Genomic DNA, 14,482 nt, shown 5'->3' on the forward strand with positions numbered 1-14,482 from the left:
ACTTGGAATACAAAAGGAAACTCGGGAATATTGTACACACCGTACCGTACCAATGCCATATCCCAGATATAGTCTTATATGTAATCTTGTATCGATGTGAATAGCCCAGCTATAGTCTTACACGAAATCTCACGTCGATGCCATATCCCAGATATGGTCTTATACGAAGTCTCATACCGATACCATATCCCAGATATGGTCTTACACGTAATCTTAGTAACCCTAATGTCATGACATTTGTATCCTATCTATTCCTAAGGTTCAACCGGGATTTCTCTCTCTGGTCGGAACTTCATCAAATGATGCTCATAGAAATAATCAAACATTTCATACAATATCAAAACATAAAAATAAAACTATAATATTGCATTATTTGCATACGAACTTACCTCCAATAGGACAACGGCGAAAATGACCTATTTGTTCAATATTTGTTTTTCCCCCGATCTAGACTCGAACTTTTTTTTTCTTGATCTATAATATCAAATTTAGCCCACTTATTAGTCACATTATTCAATGTGACCCAAAAATCGTATTATGAAAAAATTACATTTTTGCCCCTAAAGTTTGACATATTTACATTTTTGCCCCTAAGCTCGAAAATTGAAATTTATTCAATTTATTCGATTCCCAAGCCTAGTTGTACCTCTTTTATACTTAAAGCAGCCCACATTTTTCATTAAATCACACTTTTACAGACATTTTTGTAACTTTTACAAATTAGTCCTTTTAGGCATTTTCATTGAAAATCACTTAGTAAAAGTTTTTTTATCTAACATTAAACTTGCATAATCTACTATTAAACATAAAAATACACAAATTTCTAACATGGGTTAAAACCTAGACCTTCATTATATCTCAAATTGATGGTAGAAATAGATAGATCATGATACAATGATTTTAAAAACATGAAAATCATTAAATAAGAGGCTAGAATGGACCTACAATTGAGCTTGGAAGCTGGAAAAAAACCCTAGCCATGGTTTCCCCTTGTGAAATTCGGCCATGGGGTTGAAGATGGACAAAATTTGGCTTTTAATTTTGCTTTTAATTCATTTTAATAACCAAATGACCAAAATGCCCTTAATGAAAAACTTTAGTAATATTCCAAACCATGTCCATTTTTGTCCACCAACTTAACCAATGGTCTACTTACCATTTAAGGACCTTCAATTTAAAATTTCATAGCAATTAGACACCTCTAGCTTCTACAACTCAAGTTTTTCACTTTTTACAATTTAATCCTTTTGACTAAATTGAGTGCCCAAACGTCAAAATTTTCGAACGAAATTTAAAAAAAAATTCCATTAAATTGTAGACTATAAAAATATAATAAAAATGAATTTTACTGTGTCAGATTTGTGGTCCTGAAACCACTGTTCTGACTAGGCCAAAATCGGGTTGTTAGAACAATCCTGCTTTAAATATTTAGAGTTAGAGAATAGGGATTATGCCCAACCAAAAGCGTCAATCGAGGAGCCACCTAAATTAGAACTGAAGGTACTTCTTCACATTTAAAATATGTTTATTTAGGTAACGCTTCTACTTTGCCCGTGATTGTTTCAACGAAATTAAGCATAGAGAAAGAAGAAAAACTTATCCAAGTATTAAAACAATTCAAGAAGGCTATCGAATGGACCATAGCTGATATTTGCGACATTGTCCATCTGTATGCATACACAAGATCATCTTAGAAGATGGCGAGAAAGGGACGATTGATAGAGAACGAAGACTGAACCCTATCATGAAAGACGTGGTAAAGGAAGAAATCATCAAGTGGTTAGATGCGGGTATAATTTACCCCATCTCAGATAGTTCGTAGGTAAGTCTAGTCTAGTACGTGCTAAAGAAATGAGGTATTATGGTCATAAAGAATGAAAAAAACAAGTTAATACCAACCAGAACAGTTACAAGACGGAGAATTTACATCAATTACTGAAAGCTGAAGAAGACGACAAGGAAGGATCATTTTCCTTTGCCGTTCTTGGACTAAATGCTAGATAGACTCGCAGGGTGAGATTATTACTATTTTTTCGATGGATACTCGGGCTATAATCATATTACAATAGCACCAGAGGAACAACACAAGACAACATTCACCTGCCCATATGGTACATTTGCATGTAGACGCATTCCATTTGGTTTATATAATGCACCTGCTACATTTCAAAGATGTATGATGTCTATTTTTACTGACATGGTTGAGAAATATTTGGAAGTGTTTATGGATGATTTTTCAGTATTCGGAGATACATATCATGATTGCCTAGCCAATTTAGTTAAGGTACTAAGGCGAAGCGAAGAAACAAACCTCGTACTCAACTGGGAAAAGTGGCATTTCATGGTAGAAGAAGGTATTGTTCTAGGGCATTAGATAACAAGGAATGGAATCGAGTTAGATAAAGCAAAGGTAGATGTTATCATGAAACTCCCACCTCTAACATCTGTAAAGGGTGTTGGGAGCTTTTGGGCCACGGCGGTTTCTATCAAAGATTTATCAAGGATTTCTCTAAAATTGCTAAACCTTTATGCAAATTATTGGAGAAGGACACGATGTTCAAATTTGATTATGAATGCGTAAAAGCTTTCAATGATTTGAAAAGTTGGTTAGTTTTAGCACCGATAATCATCACACTAGATTGGGATTTGCCATTTGAATTGATGTGTGACGTAAGTGACTTCACGATAAGAGTTGTGATGGGCCAGCGAAGGAAGAAAGTTTTTCATCCCATCTACTATGCAAGTCAGACTCTGACGAGAGCTTAGTTGAATTATACAGTAATAGAGAAAGAGTTACTTGCTATTGTGTTTTCTTTTGACAAGTTTTAATCTTATCTTGTAGGTACCAAAGTGACTATCTATACGGACCATTCGACAATTAAGTATTTACTTGCCATGAAAGAGATTAAACTAAGATTGATCCGATGGGTACTTCGACTTCAAGAGTTCGATCTAGAAATTCAAGATCGAAAGGGAGTAGAAAACCAAGTAGCAGACCTTTTGTCTAGATTGGAGCTGCAAGAAGGAAATTCTCCACTTATACCTATTCATGAGACATTCCCAGATGAACACATACTGAAGGTAAATCATGTCCATAATACCCCTTGGTTTGCTAATATTGCTAACTATTTAGCTTATGGTTTGATGCCGATTGATAAGACATATCATCAAAAGAAAAAGTTTCTTCACGATGTGAAGTACTATTTCTGGAAAGAACCATACTTGTTTAAACAGTGTACAGATCAAATGATCAGAAGATGCATGGTAGAAGATGAAGTACATAAGATTCTATATCATTGCCACTTAGCTTTGAGTGGGGGACACTTTGGAGGTACACATACTACGGCTAAGGTATTGCAAGCCAGGTTCTTTTGGCCAACATTATTCAAAGACGCATATGCTTATGTAAAGAGTTGTGATCAATGTCAAAGGGTTGGAAGCGTCACCAACAGAAATGAGATGCGCCGAACAAATATCATTGAGGTGGAATTATTCAATGTTTGGGGTATTGACTTTATCAATCCTTTCCCTCCATCTTTTGGTCACAAGTACATATTGGTAGCTGTAGACTACGTGTCTAAATAGTTTGAGGCTAAGGCATATCTAAAAACGAAGCTAAGGTTATGATGAAGTTTTTGTAAAAGCATGTGTTCACAAGGTTTGGAACCCCGAGAGCTATCATCAGTGATGAAGGGTCCCATTTTGGGAACAAATGGTTGAAATGGTTACTCAACAAACATGATGTAAAGCACAAGGTTGCCACAGTGTAACGCCCCAATTTATAAGTAATTATTTTTGTATGTTGTGTTACATAAATGCATGCTTGCATCAGTGGTTAAGTGTCCTGAGAAGTGTTGGAGAAGTCCTGAGTTTAAGCCTTAGATTGTGCATAAATTTTGTTTTTACTTGAATAAATCATGTTTCTACTCAGTAGGCTTTTTAAACAAATGTGGATAAAACATGAAAAAATGAGGCTTGTTGGTCTAGGGGTAAGTGGCGTGTAGAGTGTTCTTTGGGGTCTGAGGTTTGAGGCTTGGCAATGCAAAATGAGTGTTTTATTTTGCGGTGAGTACATGGGAGTGCCCTAGGTTGACTGAAACTCTAAAGAGTTTGAAGAGAGTTCAAATTATTTGGTGGAGAGATTGGAGGAGATGTTAAGGAGTGGATCATGGGATTTGGTAGACGGTTGGAGAGATTTTCGGACAAAATTGTGGGGAATAGAGGGGAAGGAATTGTTGTGCCAAATTGGAACTTTGGGCACTTAAGGAAATCAGTTTTGGGGGAAAGAATTTGGGGTTGATAAACTCATTCCCTTTTTCAGTTTATACCAAATGGTTCTATTTTCTTCTTAGCACTTCCTTGTTGAGGCCGATTATTACTTGACCATTCGGGTATTTTTCTATGTTTTGTGATTTTTGCTCTCCTTTCGACCATTTTCCTCTTGTTAACTAACTTCTTTTCCTTTTCTTTCTGATTTGGTCTCCCTCTCTTGATCGATTGCTTCTAACTCATTTTCCCCTCTCAACACTTTCGATTTTGACAAGTTACTCTATTGGTTTCCTTGATCTTTTTATGACCATTTTTATCTATTATTCCACCTTCTCCCTCCCACAGTCGGCTGTTGTCCTTAGGCCAAATACCTTGTCTCCTCTCCCCTTTATTTCTTTTCTCTGCTCTCTCTCAATTCCATCCCTTTCCACTTGGTGCGTTGGCCGAATATTGATTGGTAAGTCCTTGTTTTGCTTCTCCACTTTTGGCTTTTCTCCTTTTTTTCTATTATTTCCGGTTCTCATCTTCTCTCTCATTTGTGGTGCTCTTTCGGTTTTTAGAACTTCTCGAGGAGTGAAAAAGTTTACAAGTGTTACAGAAGCGTTTGAAAACCTTTCTCTCGTCACTCGATTAAAGGTAGCTTGACCCTTATTTATCACATGTTGAACTTTGGTGTATGACTTGTGTTATAGGGTGTTGGCCGATTGCCTTATTTTTCCCTATCTCTGGTTTTGTGTTTACAATAAGCCATGTTTTTATGCAATCATCATTAATGGACTTCGCTAGTAATGCAGCTTTTCGACAAGGAGGGTGTAATCAACCTTCATCAATGGTTTAAACGGGCTAAACCACACTCTTTCAATCAGGGCAAGTATCTTATTTTGGGTTAACTGTGTAAAAGAGGGTGATTAACCCTATTGTCAAGTGATTAATGGAAAGCCTTGTATGAATGTAGGTTTTGATGCTCGTGGACTTTTAGCACTTTTCGCAAACAAGGTGTGTAAAACACTACCCTTATTCATAAATCGGCAAAAGCCAAAACAAGTGACCATTGACGCTACACGAGCGTGTGCTCACTTGTATGGTAACCCGAACGAGTAGATGTGGGCATTTGATTGTAGAGGTCACCATGAGCGATTTCATGGGCTTAAGCTATTTTGGGCCACGTTGGGCTGAATGGGCCGTGTGGACCCCATACAGGTAAACCACACGGATGTGTGGGGAATATTGGGCCAGGCTGTGTAATCCATACGGCCAAAGCCATTTTTGGGTTTTGTAGGCTAAACGGGTGTGTGGGCCTACATGGGCTTGCATTATGGGCCTTGGGCCCATTTACACTGTTTAATTGTTAAGGTTGCACGGGTCGCCCAAGACGAATGTGGACCTACTGTTGGGTCGGTAAGTAAACCTAGACCCCAAAGTGATAAATGACTATTATGCCCTTATGAGATGTATGACTGTAATCGAGCATGCAATTTTATATATATTGCATATATGTATGACATTATGATACAATGCATAACATATTGCATGGGGATGGGTTATATTGATCGGAGGAAGTGTACTGTACTGGCAGCTCTGCTGCAAATACTGTTTAGTGCCGCAGCCGGTGCTAATTTTAGAGTGTAGGGATAGGTGGGTTGATTTTATCCCCACATGGAGGAGTGTATTGTAGGGCTGGACGGAGTGGAGTGTAGAGGCTGGTGGGGTAGGATTTCTAATTGCATATCTGTACTGTTACTATCACTAAAATAGGCTAAGGCCCACACTGATACCGATACTGTAATGGGCTTAGGCTCTAACTGAAACTAAACTGTTACTGAAACAAGCTCAGGCCCAAACTGTATTTGCCTATTGTATGACTGACTGTTTGTTCATTAAGGGATTACACACTTAGTTTTCATAAACTCACCCTTCTATTTATCTGTACAGGTAATCCTTAGGTTTAGGCGGGTCGGTGTTGCGAGGGACTCGAAGGTGGCCACACAACCGCACATGCTTCCATATTTGTTTTTTTTACAAGAAATTTAATTTGGGTATTTGTTTTTGTAATAAGACCTCTTTAAATTTTTAACTTTTAATTTGGAATTTTATTTATTTTGATTCATACCTGATAGTAGTAGGACACGGATTTTCAAAAGATAAATGCTTTTCAAAACACCACATTTACATAACATATTTTAAAAGCTTCCGCAACAAACATTGTTGTAAAGTGTAATAACAATCTAATATGATTAACATTTTGCTAAAACGACTTGAGTTTTAACAATGAACGAGATATCCTAAAATTTCATTAAGATCACAAAAAGGTTTTAATATAGAATAGGTTTTTCAATAAAATTGTGTTTTTCAAAAAACACTTCAATGTGATATCACCAGATTCGGCCATAATGTCTAGGCCAGGTTTGGGGTGTTACACACAGCTTACTATCTGCAGGCGAATGGGCTAGCTAAACTAGAAAACAAAGAGATCAAAGGCATACTAAAGAAGGTAGTTTGTTAGAACTGACGAGATTGGTCCAAAAGATTAGACGATGCTTTATGGGCCCACAGGACAACATACAAGACACCTTTAGAGATGTCACCCTATAGGTTGGTCTTTGGGAAAGCCTATCATCTGCCCTTGGAGTTAGAGTACAAAGCTTACTGGGCTCTCTAAAAACTCGACTTGGATATTAAGCTTGCTAAAAAGAAACGAATGCTTCAACTCAACCAGTTAGAAGAATTCTGAATGTTCCCATACGAGAATTCCAAATTACTCAAAGAAAGACTTAAAGATATGGCATGACAAGCACATTCGAGTTCGAGAATTTAAAGTAGGTTAGCAAGTCTTGTTATTCAACTCCAAATTAAGGTTCTTTCTAGATAAGTGAAAATCACGTTGGTCCAGTCCATTTACGATTCACCAAGTTTATCCATAAGGAGTTGTCGAACTTCAAAGTAAGGGAGGTAAATTTCGGGTCAATGTTTAGCGCTTAAAACATTACTGGGGAATAAAATTGAACGAGATCAAATCTCGTTAATTTTATTAGATATTTATTTTTCCTTTTTTTAAATAAATGATTTAGAGTATATTTTCGGGATTATTATGTTTAAATAAATTCTGTCTAGGAGAATGAAACTTAAGTGGAACCGCTTGTGACCCCTCCAATCTTTCCTGGAAATTGATTTTAACATATCTTCCAAGAAATTATTCCCTAATGGCAAAATAAATTTTTAGTTTTTCAAATACAAGGGTCAATTTTGATCCAAATCTTAATTGCAACTCAATTTCAAATTTTCTTTAAGTCTAGGTACTTAATTGAATTATTTTCAAAATTTTGTTACTCTTTTTGTAAATATTAAAAATTATATGTCTCTTTTTGTAAATATTTTCAGAAGGCATTTAGAATAAATGTTTTTAATTTAATTTAATAAATAAGATGATAATAACAAGTGTAACACCCCGAACCCGAGTCCGACACCGGAGTCGAACACAAGGTGTTAACAAACTTTAAAATCTTTTCAGACACTGCCCAATCTGTGTACTAGTCGCTTTAAAAATCATATATTGAGCTTCACAACTCGAAAATCTGTTTCGTGATTTTTCCCTGAAACTAGACTCATATTCCCATCTACATATTTTTTTCTAGAATTTTTGGTCGGGCCAATTAGTACAGTTTATTAGTTAAAGTCTCCCATGTTACAGGGATCGACTACCCTGACCTTTGCGCACTACGGCTTGGATATCTCCTTGTACAGGGCTCCAATACTGATTCTGTTTGTTTCTATAGAAACTAGACTCAGAGAGGAATCTATACATATATGGTATGACTCCTAATTATCTCTGGTTAATTTATAATCAATTTCCAAAGTCGGAACAAGGAATCCAGAACACGTTCTGACCCTGTCTCACGAGAACCTTAATATCTCTTAACATACTGTCCGTATGATTGTTTCGTTACTTTCCTATCAAAGTAGATTCTTCAAGGTTTGTTTACATAATTTATTCACTATTTAATTCCATTCCTACTATTTTTAGTGATTTTCCAAATCTACGTCACTGATGCTGTCAGCATCTACCTTTAAGGTAGGCTTTACCTATTTCATGGTTCAGCTAGCCCTTTTTGCATACATAGCACAATTTATGAAAGTGATTAACCGTCCCCGTGGCCAATCCTTGTCAAGCATATCCACACCAAATGATTATAACATTATACTTAAACACATATAAGCCATTTTCACATGGCTACCCAAAACTTATACATCACATAAAGTACTCGAAAAACAACAATGGGTCGTCCTATACATGCCATATCAAAATTCAACCAAAAGAGTACCCAAAAGAGCCTTTGATAGTGTGGGCGACTTCGACTTCAAGATCCCGAGTCCGATAGCTGGAGAACCAAAAATCTATAAAACAGAGGAGCAATGGAACGAAGTAAGCAATTTATGCTTAGTAAGTTTTGAGCAAGAAATTCCAGCATAACGAAAGCATAGCACACATTTAGCTAAACGGAATATTTCATAATACACAATTTTTCCGATATCAAACTTACTTCACAACGTTAACCCTTATGTACATACACAAAAGACCAACTTAGCCGAAGGCTGGTAGCTCGTTCATCAACTGAGCGAATATTTATTTGTAAGGGCTCGATTAAATTCAACACATACGTAACATATCCCAATATTGGGATGTTTTTCGAGTATTAGCTGGAATTTTACAGCAAGCTCATTCATTACCAAAATCACGTACCTTCGGAATTTAACCGGATATAGCTCCTCGTTCAAGTGCCTTCGGGACATAGCCGGTTATAGTAACTCATACAATGCCTTCGGGACTTAACCCGGATTTTAAAACTCGCACGAATGCCTTCGGGACTTAACCCGGAATTAGTATCTCGCACAAAGGCCTTCGGGACTTAACCCGAAATTAATAACTCGCACGAATGCCTTCGGATCTTAGTCCGGATATAGTCACTTAGCACAAAGCCTTCGGGACTTAGCCCGGACAGCATTCAATTAATCATGCACATCTAACAATAATTCATGGCACATTCGTATTTCTTTTTCATTAGCAAAACTCAAACACAAGGCACATACCATCCTTGCACATTCGGCTCAATAGCCACACATAGAGCATGATTTTAATTTGCTTAAAACATGATTTAATCACATCGTAATTTAAGCTCTCTTACTCAAGAACTTACCTCGGGTGTTGTCGAACGATCCCGCTAACTATTCGACCACTTTTTCCTTCCCTTTATCGGATTTATTTCCCCTTTGCTCTTGAGCTTAATTAAACAAATAAATTGATTTCATCATTTAGGCATCAAAAAGATGAACACGAAGCACTTAGCCCATATTTATACATTAGACATTAAAATCACATACATGTGAAATCATGCATCAACACAACATATTAGCTAATTTTTCCCCCTTGGCCGAATATGCATGTCTATTTTTGGGGTCGATTTCAACACTTAATACACACATAAACACACTAGTAAAGCATCCTCCCCCTTTTCATCAATTTAACACATGCATTGCTCATTAACATGCAAAGTTACATTCGGCCTTAGCACACAACTTGCTAGCCAATTCTTCTCCATTTAGAAACCAATGCACATATGTGCTCACACAAAAATGCTAAAAAGGAGGTTTAAGAATCATCAAGTCATCATCACATGCATCATTAACAAACTTCATATTTAGCATGCAATGGCATTAACACAACCTCCACCTAGGCCGAATTTTAACTCATCCTCTTGCCTCATCACCACCAAATCAAACATCAACCAAGAATGATGCATCCATGGCAAATGTCATTTCCATCACATAGCAAGATTTAGACCATGGGCTAGGTAGAACTCAAGCTAACAACTAAAACATGCATGCATCTCATGGAACATCATCAACATATCTTAGCCTAGCTACATGCATGGCCGAATCTCTTCACCTTTCTTCTTCTTTCCTCCTTAAAATTTTTGGCCAAGGATGAACCAAAGGATGAGAAATTTTTTTTCTTTGTTTTTCTTTCTAGTTTCGGCAAGTATGAAGATGAGAAAAGGATGAACAAAAATTCTCTCCTTTCTTTTCTTTAGCTCACGGCAATGGGGGGAAACAAACAACTACACACATTTTTCTTTTTTTTTTTGTATTCACCATACTCCTTTTCATTATTTATTTTCCATGCCCATTATTTTATTTTTTCCACCCATGATGCACCAACAAGACATGTCTATGACATGTCTTGGCCATCAAACTTGGTCTACCATGCTTGTCATGGCCGGCCACTACTAGTAGGGGGGAATTTGACATGCAAGTCCCCCCTTTGTCCACATGCACTAATAGGTCCTCACACATTGACCTATCACATTTTAGAATTTTCTCACATAAGTCCTATTGACTAAATTCATATGCAATCAACCAAATCGAAGCTTGAAATTTTCACACATTCATAATTACATATTCTAGACAATAAGTATCACATTCAAACATTTCGGTGACTCGGTTTAGCGGTCCCGAAACCACTTCCCGACTAGGGTCAACTTTGGGCTGTCACAACTCTCCCCCACTTAAGAAATTTTCGTCCCCGAAAATCTTACCGGTAAATAGGTTTGGGTATCGTTCTTTCATCGAGCTCTCGGTCTCCCAAGTAGCTTCCTCGATCCCGTGTTTGAGCCATAACACCTTTACTAGCGGAAGTCTTTTGTTTCGCAACTCCTTCACTTCACGAGCTAGGATACGCATCGGTTCTTCTTCATAGCTCATGTCGACTTGAATTTCAACCTCTGATGGGCTAATTATGTGCGATGGATCAGATCGATAGCGTCGAAGCATCGAAACGTGAAAGACGTCATGAATCTTTTCAAGCTCCGGGGGCAAAATCAATCTATACGCAACCGGACCAACTCGTTCGGAGATTTCGTACGGCCCAATGAATCTTGGGCTCAACTTGCCCTTACGGCCGAACCTGAGTATCTTTTTCCAAGGTGAAACCTTAAGGAACACTTTGTCTCCCACCTGATACTCGATGTCTTTTCGTTTCAAATTTGCGTACGACTTCTGACGATCCGTGGCTACCTTCAGACTTTCACGGATTACCTTTACTTTCTGTTCAGCATCTTTAATCAAATCAACTCCGAAAATTTTACTTTCACCGAGCTCGGTCCAAAACAATGGTGTACGGCATTTACGACCGTACAAAGCCTCGTAAGGTGCCATCTTAATACTTGATTAAAAACTATTGTTGTAAGCGAATTCAATCAAAGGTAAATACCGTTCCCATGCACTACTGTACTCGAGGATGCAACATCTCAACATATCCTCAAGTATCTGAATTATCCGCTCGGATTGACCATCGGTTTGGGGGTGAAAAGCAGTGCTAAAATGCAGCTTGGTACCCAGAGCTTCTTGCAATTTCTTCCAAAATCGTGAGGTGAATCTCGGATCTCTATCCGACACGATAGAAATAGGTACCCCGTGTAATCTCACAATTTGATAAACGTACAATTCAGCTAGTTTATCCAATGAAAAATCCGTACGTACGGGGATGAAATGAGCAGACTTAGTCAGTCTATCAACAACAACCCATATCGCATCCTTCTTACTTGCTGACAAGGGCAGTCCGGACACAAAGTCCATTGTGACTCGATCCCATTTCCACTCGGGTATCATGATCGGCTGGAGTAATCCTGAAGGCACTTGATGTTCCGCTTTCACTCGTTGACATATTAAACATCTCGAAACAAAGTCGGAGATGTCCTGTTTCATACCATGCCACCAAAATTGACGTTTCAAATCGTTGTACATTTTCATACTCCCCGGGTGAATTGACATTCGGCTACAATGGGTTTCGTTCAGAATCATCGAAATGAGTTCTGAATTCCTTGGAACACACAAACGATTTCTGAACCTCAAACAATCATCATCATCAATTTGAAACTCCGATTCCTCGTTCGGAACACACTTAGCCCGTTTTGCAACCAATTCATCATCGACTTTCTGAGCTTCACGAATTTGATGAGTCAATAATGGTTTAGCTTTTAATTCAGCTACTAACACATTGTCTGGTAGAATAGACAAATGCATATTCATCGCTCGTAAAGCAAACAATGACTTCCAGCTTAAGGCGTCCGCAACCACGTTAGCCTTTCCCGGGTGGTAATCAATGACAAGCTCGTAATCTTTCAACAACTCAAGCCAACGTCTTTGTCGCAGATTCAAGTCTCGTTGAGTCATCAAATATTTGAGACTTTTGTGATCCGAAAATACATGGCACTTCTCACCAAACAGATAATGTCGCCATATTTTTAAAGCAAACACGATGGCAGCTAGTTCGAGATCATGGGTCGGATAATTCCTCTCGTGTGGCTTCAATTGTCTCGACGCATAGGCCACGACTCGACCTTCTTGCATCAATACGCAACCCAACCCAAGTAGGGATGCGTCACTATAAATGACAAACTCTTTACCTGATTCGGGTTGCACCAAAATTGGAGCTTCAGTCAAATGAGTTTTCAGTTGGTCGAAACTTTTCTGACATTTCTCCGTCCACTCGAACTTAACATCCTTTTGAAGTAGCTTCGTCATTGGTGTGGCTATCATCGAGAAACCTTTGACAAATCGTCGGTAATAACCGGCGAGCCCCAAAAAGCTCCGAACTTCAGTAATATTTCTCGGAGGTTTCCAGTCAAGTATGGCTGAAATTTTGTTCGGGTCAACTCGAATACCCGACGCGGATACCACATGATCCAAGAAGCTAACCTCTCTTAACCAGAACTCACACTTACTGAACTTAGCATATAACTGCTTATCCCGCAAAATTTGCAGCACTAGCCTCAGATGCTCAGCATGTTCGGTCTCATCTCTTGAATAGACCAAAATGTCATCAATGAACACAACTACGAACCGATCCAAATATGGTCTGAAGATTCGATTCATCAAATCCATAAATACCGCAGGGGCATTAGTGAGCCCAAACGGCATCACTAAGAATTCGTAGTGACCATATCTCATTCTGAAGGCAGTTTTGGGAATATCTGAATCTCGAATTCGCAACTGATAATAGCCCGATCTCAAATCTATTTTTGAGAACACTGAGGCTCCCTTTAGTTGGTCGAACAAATCATCGATGCGCGGCAACGGATATTTGTTCTTTATCATCACTTTATTCAGCTGACGATAGTCAATGCACAACCTCATGGTTCCGTCCTTCTTTTTCACGAACAATACTGGTGCACCCCAAGGTGAGAAACTTGGTCGAGCGAAACCTCTATCCGTCAGTTCTTGCAACTGAGCTTTCAACACCTTTAACTCGGTTGGTGCCATACGATACGGAGCTATCGAAATCGGCGTAGTCCCAGGTACAATCTCAATACCAAATTCTACCTCCCGAACAGGTGGTAAACCCGGTAATTCTTCCAGAAAAACATCCGGGTATTCACAAGCCACCGGCACAGATTCGGGTTTCTTGTCTAATTCTTTGTCATCCAGTACATACGCAAGGTATGCTTCGCACCCTTTTCTTACATATTTCTGGGCCAACATTGCTGATATTACAGCTGGCATCTCCTCCAAGTCCGTAGACTCAACTCGGATTACTTCGTTATTTGCACACCTCAAATCAATAGTCTTGCTTTTGCATTTCACAACCGCATCATGCGCGGTCAACCAATCCAAACCAAGGATAACATCAAATTCATCAAACGGCAAAAGCATCAAGTCTGCCGGAAAACAGGAACCTCGAATTTCTAGGGGACATTTCTTACACACTTTGTCGACAAGCACGTAACGACCCAAGGGATTTGACACCCGAATTACGAACTCAGTAGACTCAATAGGTAAAGTCTTACTGGATGCTAAGGTTTCACATATGTAAGAATGAGTAGAACCGGGGTCAATCAAAGCAATTACATTAGTATCAAAGAGAGTAAAAGTACCGGTAATAACATCAGGCGAAGAAGCATCCTCGCGGGCACGTATAGCATAAGCTCTAGCAGGCGCACGAGCCTCGGATCTGGTCGTAGCATCTCTAGATCCTCTCTGACCACCACTAGCATTGCCCGTATTTCCAGATGGTCTACCTCAAGAAGTGGTAGCACCCGGTTTCCCACTCTGATTTTCATTCTGTTCAAACAACCTCGGGCAATCTTTAATGAAGTGGTCAACTGATCCGCACTTGTAACAGGAGCGGTCAGGGAATCTACAACTCCCCGAATGCCATTTA

Source organism: Gossypium hirsutum, chromosome A06 (genome assembly GCF_007990345.1).
Source record: "Gossypium hirsutum isolate 1008001.06 chromosome A06, Gossypium_hirsutum_v2.1, whole genome shotgun sequence".
Taxonomy (NCBI): Eukaryota; Viridiplantae; Streptophyta; class Magnoliopsida; order Malvales; family Malvaceae; genus Gossypium; species Gossypium hirsutum.